Below are 16,498 nucleotides of genomic sequence, written 5' to 3'. Positions count from 1 at the left end.
GCACCAATTTCTGAATATTGAAATCTGTCATAAAAAACATTGACAGAAATAACACCTTTTTGGGCAAAATTTCAAAACTAGCGCCTGCTTTGCAAAAACTCGAAAATTGCTATAAAAAAACGGAGAATTTCAACCTCAAATCCTTAATTTAAGTTTTTAGCGTCACATAATTCCAAGAATTTCAGATAATATGCCTTTATATCACAAACCCATTTCCAAAGTTTCCACTTTCTTCAACACTAATTTCCAAACACATATTTCTTTGACATATACTTATTTTAATCATCAAATACATATCAATAACACATAATTCTTGCTAGACTTTGAACTAAAGCAAGTTTTCCATAACCCTTAAAAATTTAATTTAATAAATTTATACTTACCATTCTAAACCAAATGAGAAATTGAAGAATTTGAGAACCCTAACTTGAAAATTCTTCTTCTTCTTCTTCTTCTTCTTCTTCCTTCTCTCGGTCTCTCTTGATTCTTCTCTCTCTCTTTCCCCAAAATATATGAGAAAATACATAAAATAAATGCTATTTAATGGGTAAATATTAAATAATTGCAAGGCAAGTCCACCATCTTCAGACAGTATTACATTTTGTCATTTCTTTTTCCATAATAGAAACTAAATTCTTGGATTCCTTTATTATATCATTGCTAACCTTCAATTACTCGAAATTTCAATTTAAGTCCCATAAAAGTTATTTGTTCAACTTAAGTCCTTAATGACTTTGACTTTGACCAAATAATTTTCCTTAACTTTTACTAAAAAAAATGAAAGGTGTGACAAAACCTATTATTATCCTTGTCAAAGGATTCCCCCCTTTTCACTTTTCTATAAACATCCCTAAGTTTTTAACCTTTCATCAGCATCTCATAATCATTTGAGGCATTCACCTAATGAATTGGAGAAACAACCTAAAGCTTGTTAGGGTATAATAGTTGTGGGATTTAATCACCCTTAAGCCTAGGCTTTTGGGAGAGATGGTTGGGTCTCCATCAATTGGTATCAGAGCAGGCACCGTGTTTTCTGTTCTTAGTTACCACTTAGGGTGTATGGGCACCTGCTCAATGTAAACACCAAGTCGGAAGCGTGGTGGTTTGTCATGGTTCCATTAGAGTGTATGGGTACCTGAATCCCACATCGAAAGTATGGGCTTCCTTTGTGTGGTAACTGTGGTTTATATAGGTTTGGGTTCTCCAACCTTAATGGGCAGCTTTTGGAGTTTGTCTCTTTCAGGCTTTTCCAATTCAGTTAAAGGGGAAAGACCGGGCCTCTCTAATAGCCCTGGAATTTGTTATTTCCCTTCAGTTGAATATCAATACAGAATTCAGTTTTCGTTGATTCTTATCTTCAATATTTGTAGTTGCTTATCCATATACAGTCCTTATAGCCATTTTCCAGCATTCATTTACTAATCTCTCTTCAATCATCGTGTCACAGACTTGGATTATCACACATGAGGCAACCTAAATCAATTTCAGCACAACCAGCTCAGCAGCAACTTCAGGTTCCTAACATTTTGGTATTAGAGTAGACCCACGTCACATGTTCGAATCTCGAAAAGGGCAACACAACCGAAGTGCCAAATGCCAGCAACCAAAGAAGGGTAGGCCGGGTAAAGCGAAGGTCATCTTGGAGTGGGCCATCGTGGACATCGGATTTGGAGCTATTGGGTATTGTTAGGGTCTAATAGTTGTGAGATTTGATAACCCTCAAGCTTGGGCTTTTCGGATAGATGGTTGGGTCCCCATCAAAGCCACCTAAGACCAAGAGAGAGCCGATTATAACTCTAAACTGAGCAGATAACATTCTTAATATGGTCTCATGTATCTCGACATCCTTTTTTGTTTGCTTTTTCTACTTTAGAGGAATCACATAGTCGCAACATTTCATGTTCTTTATTTTTATCATTTTGTAATTTTGTATAAGCTAATTACTGAAGAGGGAGAGATTGATGGTGTGGCCCATTGTTTTTTTTGTTGCATAAGTTAATACGTTCTGAGTAAGAATTTATGAAAAGTCTAAATGAGGCAATATGTTTCATCTTGCATTAAAATCACTGCTTTTGATTGTTGAGCTTAACAGTTCTTTCAGATGATCAATACCGTCCCAAAAAAATTCAATGTATCTTCCACCCAACTGCTGTATCAATCTTGCCCTTATCAAGCATTGACCTTGCTCATCTCTGGTCCATTTCTGGATAGGCTTTGGACTAACCAAAATGTCTTTTCTTTCAATTATACGCCAAAACTTGTGGTAAGTAGTTAAATTTATAAGATCAGTCACCTTCTTTCGTGAATAGAATGTATGTGAAAACTTGATATCGTTGTCAATATTGCAGTTTTTCATTGTTCTGTCCTGCCTGATCTCCGTCTCTGTTAATCTTAGCACATTCCTTGTGATTGGGAAGATGTCCCCCCGTTCTTGGACATCTTAAAACTTGTCTGGTATTAGCATTCGGCTATATCTTACTTAGTAATCCATTTAGCTGGACGAACATTTTTGGAATAATGGTTGAACTAGATGGGATGTTTATGTATTCATATTACTGTGTTCTTGAGAATAAAAAAAAAGCTTCAAAAGCACCGGTGCAACCACAAGTACTAGATAATGTTATTTGTCTTCCAAAATCTAATAATTAGCGATTATTTTATGAAATTTTATCTTCAATGAGAAAGACATGTAATGGCTATATACTTATACTAGTTTTTGTTTTTGTTTTTGTCCAACATTCAGCTAAAGGATATTGAATCTGATTCCCGTTTACACAATGAGAATGACACTGGGACATTAAATGATGTTGAGGTCCCAAAGGGAACTGCATGGATATCAAACAAGGATTTTCATGCTTGATATGGAAGCATGGGGGCATTGTTTACTTGATAATTCAGTGTGTTGAATAGATTTTCAAGTGACAAAAATGAAACCTTTCCCGAGTCTCGAAAAAGATCGTGTGAGTTTAGAAGCACTTTTTCTTATTTCTCTTCTAGCTTAAAAGTTCTTAGTATACAACACTAACTTTCTCTAGTGAGGTTTTTCACTGAATTAGCATTGTTCCTGAATTCTGTTGAGAATAAGAATACTTCGAGCTTGTATATTTTTATTGCCTTGTAATTTAGCTCAATAGTTTTATTAGAAAGGAAACTCTAAATTTTGGTGTATTTATGAAATTGGAAGTGGATTTTGTTTCCCGACTCTTTTTGCTTTTCGATTCTTATCATTGTTTTTGGGTTGTCTTTGCTTTGACTCTTTGATCGAGAAACATAAGAAATCTAAAGAGGCTTAATTTTGGTGAATGTAGACAGAGCTACTCAAGGGAATATGGGCCATGTCCATGTTTATATTGCTGAAAAACCAATTATTAGGCCTTGAGGTTCACCTCAAGCCTTTGGGTCCTTCACACGTATACCATAGGTCTTGTCAAATACCTGTTGTCATGGATCTCGGGATGACGGCTAACAGATTAGGAGATTGGGTTTCTAAGTCAAGCTGACAGCCTTCATTCTAGAATTAGTTCATCCGCCCTCTTAGATTCAGAGTCCAATGTGTAAATGAGAGTACAAAGCACAATGCCTGTGCATGAAACTTGTGCTGCTGAAAGCCTAATTTATGAAAGGCAATTGATGTCATAGCAAGATTTTTTTGGCTCCTATTTAAACATTGAATTGAAACATTTCTTACTGGAATGGTATTGCAAAAATCCCTGTGAAACTGTCACATTATTGACTTCATGGCTTATCATTATTGACAATTCTGAGCTCATGGAAGAACTACTTGTTTTTATGAGAATGCACATTGCAGCCATGTTGCCGTTAGGGTGCTTGGTAGACTAAACCAGCAACAGTATTTGAAGACAATTAGGCGTACAGACAATTGCACTTGGGGCTGGAAACGACCACGAATGGCTGCTAGCCTGCAAAGAATGTGATTACATATAGCCCTGTACTGAGGTTTTTGATAGGAAAAGGCAAACTAAGCCCTCGAGATTAACATTGGAAATGTTCACCTTTAAATGTAAAAGTAACTGTGGGTGACCTAATTTTGAGCATAATTTCTCATCTTTCATGACTCAACTTCTATGAAGCAATGGCCAAGGGCGATGCCACTTCAATAGTGAAGTTGCAGAGCGCCCTCAAGGTTAGTAATATTATTGGATTGATAGACTAATGTTCTTAATTTGGAAATGCTACTGGCAAAATTGAAAAAGTACACTCGTGTATACACTTAAGTTGAAATTTCTTTTTTTCATTAATTAACTGGGTTACGTTATCATTTTGAAGTTTTGAGCCTATATTTGCCAGCTTTTACCCTCAATATATAATAGGAAAAAAATATTCAGAACCTCTCTCGCTACTCTCTCTGTCTTCTTCCTCTAATTTTCAATCCTTGATTATTCTTTGCTTTTAAGAATCAAATCTCTGCATTGGAAAATTGAAAACTGATCATTTAAGTTTTGTATTCAAATTGAGCTCTAAACATTTATTTGTTTCAAACTCTTCATGTGATTCATAATGCGCAGTAATGACAAAGGAAAAAGTGATTATTTGGAGAGACGTCGGTAGAGAAAACATGCGAAGTGAAGTTAAAGAATCTATAAGCACCGAATCTGTAAGTATTATGCCCTAGGTCCAATCAACTTTGGATATAAATATTTTTGATATATAATTAATGCAATTTAATGGTAGATCTATTATTTAATTAATAGAAAATTAAATAAATAATAGAGTCTGTAGATTTAAATCTTAGTAATTTGTTAATTACAAGGAGTTGTGATTGTGATATACAAATTACATCTGATTGAATTTTAAAATGTCTGTGATCGTAAGTAATAACGAGATACGGATATTGTTATTACAGATAGACCATCGTGTGTGGTATTTCTTACTTATGAAGTAAGTAGCTGATCTCACAAGCTAAAGTGTGGTGACATTTAAATGAACACGTGGATGTTTTGTTATAGAACAAAACATCGGAGACCCATCGGGAGATTCCATATGGATAACTATTTGAGTGTCAGTGATTAATCTCTAACGTTCGGTAGTGGAATTGGTCCTTTGACTTGAGGTCGTCATGGTACCTTATATGAGGATAGTCATACTTTGGCGGTGTTGGATGTTGTTCTGCAAAAGGCCTCTAATAAAACATTGTTCGGGTACGTTAAGAATCGTATGAAGGTTGTGATTGACCAATAAAGGATTCATCACTCTTAGATAGTAGGAGATTATGATCTGTGTTTCATTCAATTAAGTCGATGATGAAATCCTTGATCAAGGTGTACTCATAAGTCGAAAATGAGTTTTCGACTTATATTGACTTAATAGTGGAGTGAAAGATATGATCGATATTCGAGATTGACACAATTCTATATCTCGTAATTGATCGGATCATATTGACGAAGGAATTATATTTTCACAGTAAACGAACGAGTTTGGTTTTGTCATACCACATGACATTCCTCGTCACATGTATTGCCCTAACACATTCCTAGACGTCAATTTGGGACGATGAGTGTAATTAGTGATAAATTAAACGGGTGTTTTAATTTATCAATTTTGATTAGATCAAAATAATATTTCACGTCGTTAGACATCATGATCGGGAACCTGATGGGTCACACACAAAAGAAAATTGAAAGATTGCAATTTGTCAATTAATTAATTTAACAATCGTTGGATAAATTAATTAATTGAGTTGGTTATTTATAGGCCTGAATTAATTAAATGTTGGACTAGACCGGACCGCTAGGGTTTTCAATCCACATGTGTTTTTCTCATAATTATTCTTGCTAGCACAATAGGAGAAAACCATGGTAGCTGCAATCTTGTTTTCTGTGTGGATCACCGTTGGAGGCTAGACAATTGGACAACTATGGGTGGCGAATCAAGATTGCTGAAACGAAAAGAATAGCAAAGAAGTTTGCAAATCTGGAAAAGGTACAATCTTATCACAATTTCTATCTAAACACAAAGGCAATTCTTGGTGGAAATCAAAATCTGTTTTTTCCGCTGTGCATGTTAAGTAGATTCCTAACAAAATCTTTGTCCAAAAATTTACCTAAAATTGCAAAAATTAACATAGAACTCTTTCAAACTTAAAGCTAGCTAGAGAAACACAACAATAATTAATGAGATATCATGGCATACTGCATTGCTAAAGACCTTTATCTCCCATATATATTTACAAAAGAAACCATTCCAATTTCCATATATTATGAATGAATAATCTCTCGTGTTGTTTCAGTTGAGGCTAGTATTATGAGAATTAGATTGAAACAATAGGTTCAACATAAATCACGTCAATTTTTATTAAGAGTGAATAGATAAATTTACGCATTATAGTTACTCAATTAAGACCACTGTTATAAAAAATGGATCAAACAGATTGGTTCAACTTATAAAACAAGAGTTGAAAAGAAACTGTTCTTAATAACATTTTGCGAAAATTGAAAATTTTAAAAATCGATAAAATAATCAAGGAATCAGACTTATCGTTTATTTTCAACTTTATCAGTTATTTAAGTTCTATTTTGTTAAAAAAGTATAAATTCACTTATTTGTTTAATTAATTTTCTTACCACAACTTTTAATCTGATTCAATTTTTTGAGTATGTTCTCTTTACTTTTTTCATATCAACGTTAGGGCTTGTTGAACATTACTTAAGACACAAATTCGTGCGAAAACTTTATAATGAAATTATCGGTATATGACTTTGATTCATATGACATAACTTGTAATATTATATATAAAATTATCATGTAAACTTATAATTTGGAAGTCAACTGCAAAATTGAAGCGAGAATCTATTCCATAAATAAAAACTAGAAATCAATAAGATGATGTAGTCAGGTCTTAATTTTTTGTTTTTGTTACAAAAAAAAGTCCAAACTCTTTCCCAAGTCATTAGTAGAACTCATATATTTAACAAGTATGTCATATTTATTTTCTCATAGTTCATTTTTCAGAGCAGTTTATTAAAGAAAAACTGTCTATATACTACCAGAAAATAATTTTTTGAACTAGGGAACTGCAATAAAAATAAGTTCGAATATATTTCATGTCTCAGAAGTCATGATAAATATAATTTCGTGACATCCAACATTATTCCTCCTAAAAATTTACTAATAATTGTATCCAATGTACATAATTTTTTGGAGAATTTTTTCTAGAATATAAACATCAATTGAAGAGGTGGGGTTTAAGTCAAGTCTTCCCATTTGTTTTTTTATCCAAGAGTCAACACCTTAATCCACGGCATTATTTAAGCCCCTGTTTGATCCCCATTAAATTACATTAAATTACATTCTATTTTTCTCTCTCCTATTTTCAACCACACAATCTTTCATAAAATTATATTACACGTAAATCGAAAATTTTTCTTTCTTTTTGAACCACTCATTTTTTCAACAAAACACTATTCCTCCCATTTTCATTACCAAAAATGGGGGCCAAACGGGGGTAATGAAGGGAGCTTATTGATTTAAAAATTCGTGACTTTTCCCCAAGAAGTTATGGCTGAGCTGGGACTTAAGCCAAGCCTTTCCATTTGTTTTTTATCCAAGAAGTCAATACCTTAATCCACGACATTATTTAATGATGAGAAATTGATTTGATAATTCTTGACTTTTTCCCAAGGAGTTATTGCTGAGTTGGATAGTCTTTCCAGTAGCTTTTCTTTGTTTGAACTTCTTGGTTTAAAAGAAAATTGTATTTCAATTTCTTTGTAATATTTACTTAAGTCTTGTTTGGTATTGCTAAAAAAATCAAATTTTGAATAAATTTTGTTAGAAGTTAATAAAATTTGTGGTCGATTGAAACTTCATGATTTTCTCATCTTGTGGTTGTGACTAATAATTTTCAAGATCACTCGTACACCAAACTGCATAATTTATGCGAAACTCTTTCAAATTTAAAGCTAGCTAGAGAAACACAACAAAAAATTAAAGAGATTTCATGGCACAGAACATTGTTACAAGTCCTTTATCTCCTGTGAATATTTACAAAAAGAAATCATAAATTATAAATGGATAATCTTTGCTCTGAAGTTTCAATCAAGATTACTGTTATAAGAATTGAATACTAGGCAAAATCAGTATTGTTACATGGAAAAAAGGGGTAAAATAACTAAGAAATTGATGGTTTTGTTCGATTTTTTATTTTATAAAAAGAACAATATCTTTATTTCTTTATTTAGTTTTTGGATTAATACCCAGGTTGGTTCATCAAACATTATTTAGATCCTAATTTGTGGGAAAACTTCATAATGAATTCTAGAGTGATGAATTTGACTCGAATAATCAAAATGATAACTATCACATTTAGAATTATCCCGTAAGACTGCCGTTATAAGAATCAAGTCGAACCGATTGGTCCAATCAATAAACCGAGAGTTTGGATAGGATTGGTCTCAATTACATTGCGGAAATCGGGAAAATCGATAAAATAACAAAGGAATTGGTTGTCGTCTACTTTTCAATTTTACCCGTTATCAAGTTTTTTTTTTTACCCACCTTATTTATTTTTAATCACAGTTTCAATTCTGATTCGACTTTTTAAAGCCTTTTCTGCATCAATTCTAGGGTTCATTTAGAGGTTGCTTGAGCCCCATTTTTGAGAGAGATAAGTTTTATAATAGTGATTTTTTGGAGTTTTGAGTTTACCGGTAAATTTATTTTATTGAGAAAATGTGTGGTTACAAATGAGTATTATAGAATGGGGCTAAACAAGGGCTTGATATTACTTAGGACACTAATTTGTGTCAGAAGTTTATAATGAAATTCTTGATCATTTGATTTGCACGACAAAAATAGTAAACATGATATATAAGATTATCATGTAAACTTATAATTTGGAACTCAACTGCAAAATTATGTGAAATATTTTCCATAAATAAAAACTAAAAATCAGTAATTTGATCAAGTCAAGTCTTTATTTTTATTTTTGTTGTTATAAAAGGTCCAAACTCTTTCCAAGCCATCAGTAGCTATTGGAACTCATATTGGAATTCATTGATTTAACAAGTAAGACATATTTATTTTCTCACATGTTAGCCGTTAATTTCTTAGAGCAGTTTATAAGGGAAGAACTGTCTAAATTACAAGGGAATTTCTTCGAATTAGAGAATTTTGGAGATTTTTGTGCCCTGAAGTCACAATGAATACTAATCTCCTAAATATTCAAATAACTTAACTTGATTATCGAACCACCTAATCTAAGAGACTACATTATTAGAGGGAGCAAAATACATATCATTTAAATAGTATCTTAAACATGCGCCCCTTACTTGTGGGCATGATCTAGTTTTCCCAATAAAATCTAATAAGTGCACAATTTTTTTAAATGGGTATTGACAAAACTTGTGCTCATAATCTTTGATTAACCCATATCATACCATACGGGAAAGTTTCATGTTAAACGTTGAACTTCATTTTGTTTCAATTTACTCATTAGAATTTACACATTTTTTTTTTTTTTTTTTTGTTTTTGTTGAAATTCAATTAGTTTTTTAAAATGAAATGTTTGTGATGTGCCAATGAAAATATGACGTGACGTCAATATGAAGGTCTTCCATGTCACACATTCTTTTAGAAAATGTAACTAAATTTAACCATGACAAAACTAAAAGCAAGTTTTAATGATCTTTTTGAAATAAAATAAATTTCAGTAGCTGACATTAAACTTCATCGTAAGTTGAGATACTGTTTTTGTGTTTTTTTTACCCAAAATGTAAGTGTATAATTGGGTTTCCCAAGTATATAAATTTTCCAGATTCTTTTATAAAGATAAAGACTAATTGGGTGATAAGAAGTCAAGTTTTCCTTTTGTCCTTTATACAAGAAGTCATGACCATTTTTCCTAGCGAACGGTATTTATAGGAACTCATTTATTTAACAAGCATGACATTTAGTTTTGATACAAGAAGTCACGACCATTTTTTTTCTCATTTGTTTGCAGTCATTTCTCTGAGCAATTATTAAAGAAAAATTGTCTAAATTATAATGAGGAAATTTCTTCTAACTAGAGAATTGCAATAAGAAAAGTTCAAATATATTTTGTGCCTCGAAATTATAATGAATAATACCTTCTTTTTTTTTTTTAGATATTTGAATGACTTAATTAGGGTGCCAAACTATGTGAGGAAAATATGTATAGCAGTTAACATTATTTTCAGCAAGCCCCTCGTATATAGGTAAACGTATTTTTTTCATTAATGCATAAGATGTACGAGTGCATAATTTCATTGAAAGAGTAGGGAAGGAACTTAATCTGAAATATTTGTTTTTTCTAATACCATATTGGACCATTTGATAAAAAAAAATTTATGATAGTAAAGGTGTCATACAAGTAACGTCTCTTCCGAAGTTATAGAGTTAAAAAAAACTATTAGTCACTCAACTAATTGGAAATTTTATGTTAATCACTAAACTATATTTTGTTTCAGTTTAGTCATTGAAGTATACTTTTTGTTTCCTATTAGACTATAAGTCTCTTGTTCTTATTCAATCAATTTTTTATTTTCTTAAAATTTTCAAACGGAATGTACGACGTGAACGAAAATCTGGCATGGCGCCAAGGTGGAGGTCTTCCATGCCACCATTTATTTTAAAATGTAAATAAATTTGACCGAAGAATGAAATGAAAATCTTAGCGACCACTTTGAAATAAAAAAAAGTTCACGGAGTGCCTTGGAACTTCTTCGTAAGTTAAGTGATTGTCTATGTTTTTTGTCAAAAAATTAAGTGGGTAATTGGGTTGCTAATCCTACTTTCATGTAAAATTATAAATTACTTTTCGCTATTCAATTAAATTTAAATATTAATTTCAACTATATATTTACAATAACTACTCATTTATTAACCACACGTTCCATAAAACTCATTACAATTCCTTTTAAGTATTTACTAATAATTTCACATTAAAGTACACCCCTGTTTGGTTTTGCTATAAATTAGATTTTTAATAGAATTTTGATGAAAGTTGATGGAATGTATGATTGAAAAGTCCATAACATTTGTGAATTTCACGAAATGTGTGGTTAAAATTATTATTGACTTTGACTTAAAACTTTTATCGACCTTTTTAGTTAAACCACACGGTACCTATATAAAGTTTTGGATAATCTTATCTAGAAACAAAGACCAATTGTTACCAAAGAATGGAGTTTATGAGCATTTTCAAGAAATAAAAAGACAACACTTAAATAAGTTTCAATATATATAGTAGGTTTGGCTTTCTGAATTTAGAAAGTAAAACTCCCTCTATTCTAAATGTACAATGATTACATTTAATAAGTCAGGAATTTGTGATCGATAGCGATCACGGACAATGGTACACCTAGTGTAGGGGGTGGATGGATCGGGCAGCTGTGCTGGACTTCGGGATGGAGCACCAAGGTAGGAGAGGCGTATGGGGAATGGACCAGTAGAAGCCTATTTACCTCGCCTCGAGGGGAGAGCTCTTATTCGACATAGACTAATACGGCCTCTTAGGGAGCCATATTGTTCTTGATGCAACATACTAAAGGAATTAGTTTTAATTCGTTTACATATCTTTGTTTTATTTTAATTTTATGCACTTAATTCATTTTAACAAACCCCCCTTACTTTTGCTTGCTTATCGGGACTGGAGCTAAACCAATCTTGTTAGATGGCAAAATCAGAATTTAAACACCAGTTTAAAACCAATTGCAGCGAATTTAATTAGGAGGTAATGTATCTCAATGTCTTGTAATTCCTGTTGTTTAACATCATTCATTAGAAACATCCAAATTTCTTTTTTGAACTGTACATTACTGACTTTCTATTAGGTCTGACTGTGACTGTCTTATTTTTCTTGTTGCATATATCAAAGTTTGTTGGATACCTCGTTAGACGCGTGATAACAAGAAGTTGAATGTCATTGGCCATATTTTCTATGTTAAAAAAAAAAAAGGTTGAACTCCAACCTTGAGAACCCTTACCGCTCCGTCCTTGGAACATCGTGAGGGAGGTAAATTGCGGGATGTGCCCCAACAGGTCAGGGAACAAGAGCTTGTCCGTACACTGGTGCCCACAAGGAGTCCAATTCCATATCTCAGGATTCGAACCCTTATACTGCGACTGCCAGCAAAGTTGAGACTACTTCACTCCTATCCTTTGCATTACTGAATTATGCCAGGGGGGCTATTTTCTATGTACTTATTATTTTAAATTGTCCTCCCTGTCCGAAGACGACAATTTTTTTGAAGGTTAGATCTAATCCCCTCTTAGATCTTACTAAAACCACCTCATATACATGCCATAATATGCAATGAAGGAAAAATTCCGACTAAAACGCACTTAATCTATCATAATTAAATATGGTTATAATGTTAAAATATAAGCAAAAAAGGAAAAAAAAGTTCCATATTATGGACAAGAGATCGTTTACATAAGTCCGTACATTTTGGTATTTCGTGCACGTCTCTTTTTTATATAGAAATTCCGAATTAACCACATTTTATGTATTTGGGTAATCTCTTAAAATATTTAGAGTAGATATAATACATATTACCTTGTGTGATAATATAAATAATTTCACAGTCTAGAAATAAATCTGTACTTTATTTCTTTTATTTAGGTTTAAACTGTATCGCTTTATCGAATTAATTTGTTTAATAATTAAATCTTTTAAAACATTAATTCATTTCACTTGCCAACTTGAGTTAATCATAATTTCATGTTTATGAATATTATTCGGTTTAAGTTGTTATGATCCAATAAATTATGGTTTTTATCATAGTAAAAAGATAACAGATACATAAAAATATCTTGTAGAATGATCAACTTTGTTTAAATAATTCTATGGGGCAAATTCAGTCATTGATTGACCTCCTCCTCTTAAAATTCATTTAAAAAAAAAAAAATATTTTCAATTACACTTCACAACTTTGATCATAATCTACTAATTTTTATCTAAATGAAATAAGGGCTTTGCTGAATATGTGATGCAAATCCCAACATGGATTGCGTGTTTTGGTTAAAAAAAATGAGTTAAAGAGGGGTAAAAGTGGTTAAGGCTGGTTTTGGGCAGCAAGATGGCTCTTGGGCCCCTGTTTGGGCACCAATTTGGGTGAAAGATTAGAGTTATTTACCGAAACTCAGTGTTGGGGCGCTCCTGGAGGCACCACATGCTGCTCGACAGCTCGAGTGGCAACTTTATTTGGGAAAAAAATGTTTTCTTATTTTTGGCTCATTTTTTTTTTATCATTTTTCCAACTATAATATATATTTTGGGTACTATATATACTCCACGAAATTTTTGGCTTCTATATGACTTTGTATACGTTAGAATTAAGTTAGAAACATAATATGTTGTATTCTTCTCCATTTCTCTGCCATTTTCCTTCCTTGTATTAAAGTGATTGTTTCTTCATATTGTGCCATATAATTTCGTCTTCGACTCCGAATTGACTTTATTCTCCCAACCGTTAATATAATTAGCATTGCTTTGAATGGTGAATGATCCCAAAATAAATTACCACATTATTAGTTACTCACAATGATAATTGGTGATAAGTTTTAATCTTCCATTTTTAGATTTTGTACTGTTATAAACAGATTTTCAGAGCCATTTTGGGCAATTTTTATTGGAATAAAAGATTGTATCAGACAATGATAGAGAAGTTCTTCTCATGCATAAAGATGAGCTACGAGCAGCCCTTTCTCCACCTCCCATAATCATTGCTTCTAGTTCTCTTATTCCATAAGAGATAAACTCGTCATAGATAAAAATAAATGTAAAACATATACGGGTTTGGAACCTTTTGGAATACTTATATGCAGTCATTTTTAACTACATAAACTTTTGTATCATATAGGTCAACGTTATACAAGATAACTAGTGTTTGCCTATATTGCATTCCATTTGCCTCATCAGCATATAAGTTAATTTTAATTACATTTGATGGTTTGAGTGATGTATAGGATAAGTTAAATAAGGTGACTAGATTGAAACTTTTCGAAATCAGGTGAATAAGTTGAAACAAAAGTTTTGTGGGAAAATGATTGAGGGGCTTGATCCATTTTGATCCCATGTGACGTCAAACAAAGGTAATTTATGCAAATTTTGCTGTAGTGAAAATCGTGAAATTAAACAATAATTGGCTTCGAAGTTCTATGACTTTTTGGGTAGCCATGAGATGCAATTCGTTCTCTGGTAATTAAAAAAAAAAATTGTTCTTCTTTCTTAGATATTTTTCATCATTTTGCATGTATTTATTTCTGTTTTGCGAATGATTTGCCACCCTGACTAGTGTTTGTCGCTGCGCAACGGGGATCGACCTGAATTTGGTACTGTATTGAATTGTTCTCTTTGAGTTAACTAAAAATTCATTATGTACACGTCACCTTAATTGGATTTTGTGCAAGTATAGCATATTTCTCTTTCACACTTCATACTAGTTTCTAAGAGTAGGCATCTAAATTGATAACGAATTATTTCAAAATTCAAACTACAGGAAAAACCTAACGCAATAATTTCTGCCTTAATCTTATGATCAAAAGCTAAGACTTCCTTTTTTATTTCTTGGAAAGATCCTCCACTTAAGTCAAGTCTTTCCAAGAAATAAAAAATAAAATCAAACAGGTGGTTAAGTCAAGTCTTCCTTTTTGATTTTTCATATATGAAGTCATAACCTTTTTCCAAGGCATCTGTATCAATAGGAAGTCATTGATTAAACGAGTATGACAATTAATTTATTATTTGTTTCCAGTTCAATTTTACCTGTTTTTCAAGTTCTATTTTGAAAATAAATAAAATTGCTAATTTATTTTATTATTTTTAATTGTCAGAGTTTCAATTTTTATTCAACCGTTTGAATCCTGTCTCTTTACTTTTCCCACATCAATTGTTGGACTTATTTAACGAAGCTCAAAACACTAATTTGTGCCACAACATTTTAACGAAATTCTCAATCAATGACTTTGATTCGAATTGACATAACTAGTAACTATGATATATAAAATTATTGTATAAACTTATAATTTGGAGCTCAACTGCAAATTTATGTGAGATCATTTGCCATAAATAAAAACTAAAAATCAATAAAGTGACGAAGTTAAGTCTTCATTGTTTGTTTTTGTTACAAAAAAGTCCAACTGCTTTTTCAGGCCATCAATATCTATTGGAACTCATTGATTTAACAAGTAAGACATTTATTTTCGCAAATATTAGTGGTTCATTATTTCAGAGCATCTATTGAGGAAAAATAGTGTAAATTAAGAGAATTTCGTCAAACTAATAAAGTCCCTGATTATCTCTAACTCCTTTTTTTTTTAATACTTATTTTCAACCACACATTCATACAATAAAATATTCTATACGTAAATTCAAAAAAATTCAATACTTTTAATAATACATTTTTCATAAAATCACTATTTTAAATAATGTTTATCAAAAAAAGGCTACCAAACAGAAGTGTTTGAAGATATTTTGTCATTGAAATCATGATGAGTACAAATTTCCTAGATATTCGAATGACTCACGTTGGGTGTCAAATCACCTAATTTAAAAGTTTAAATAGTTAGAAGGGACAAATACATCATTTAAATAAATATCTTCAACACTGTCCCCTTACTTGTAAGGACGGTCTAGTTTTTACATTGAAACCTAACGTGTGCACAATTTCATTAAACTTGAACCCATAATTTCGCTTGATCCATACAATGCAATATAGGGGAGTTTCATGCTAATCAACTGACTTTATTTTGTTTCAATTTACTCATTTAATTTCACATTTGTTTTAGTTTAGTTACTTGTTCCAATTCGATTACTTTTTTTAAATGAAATGTGTGATATGGTTAATGACAATCTTACAACGCTAGTGTTGAGGTCTTCCGCATCACACATTCCTTTAGCTAATGTAACTAATTTTAACTATGACAAAACCAAAACCAAAACCAAAACCAAAACCAAAACCAAAACCAAAACCAAAACCAAAACCAAAACCAAAACCAAAACCAAAACCAAAACCAAAACCAAAACCAAAACCAAAACCAAAACCAAAACCAAAACCAAAACCAAAACCAAAACCAAAACCAAAACCAAAACCAAAACCAAAACCAAATTTCAATGACCACCTTTGAAGCAAAATAAAGTTCACTGGCTGATATTAAACATCACCATAAGTTGAGTGACTCTTGGTGTTTTTTACCCAAAGTGCAAGCGTGTAATTGGGTTTGTAAATATAGATATATAAAATTTCAGATAATTCTATTCGGAAATTAAATATCAATCGGTGATCAAGTCAAGTCAAGTCATCTCTCTCTCTACGAGAAGTCCAATTTTTTTTTCCAAGCCATCGTTATCTGTAGGAACTCAATATTTAATTGGTATGATATTTAGAGCCTATTTTATAGGCTTCTTTTTCTATGGAAACCATTTTCCATCCAAATGGTATGTTTGATGGGCAAAATTTTTTATAAAATTGATTTTCCAATTAACGCCCCCCCCCCCCCGGGCCCAATTTTTAAAAGT

This window comes from Olea europaea, chromosome 12, assembly GCF_002742605.1.
Source record: "Olea europaea var. sylvestris chromosome 12, O_europaea_v1, whole genome shotgun sequence".
Classification (NCBI taxonomy): Eukaryota; Viridiplantae; Streptophyta; class Magnoliopsida; order Lamiales; family Oleaceae; genus Olea; species Olea europaea.
The sequence above is the reverse complement of the archived record's forward strand: the minus strand, read 5'-3'. Positions refer to the sequence as shown.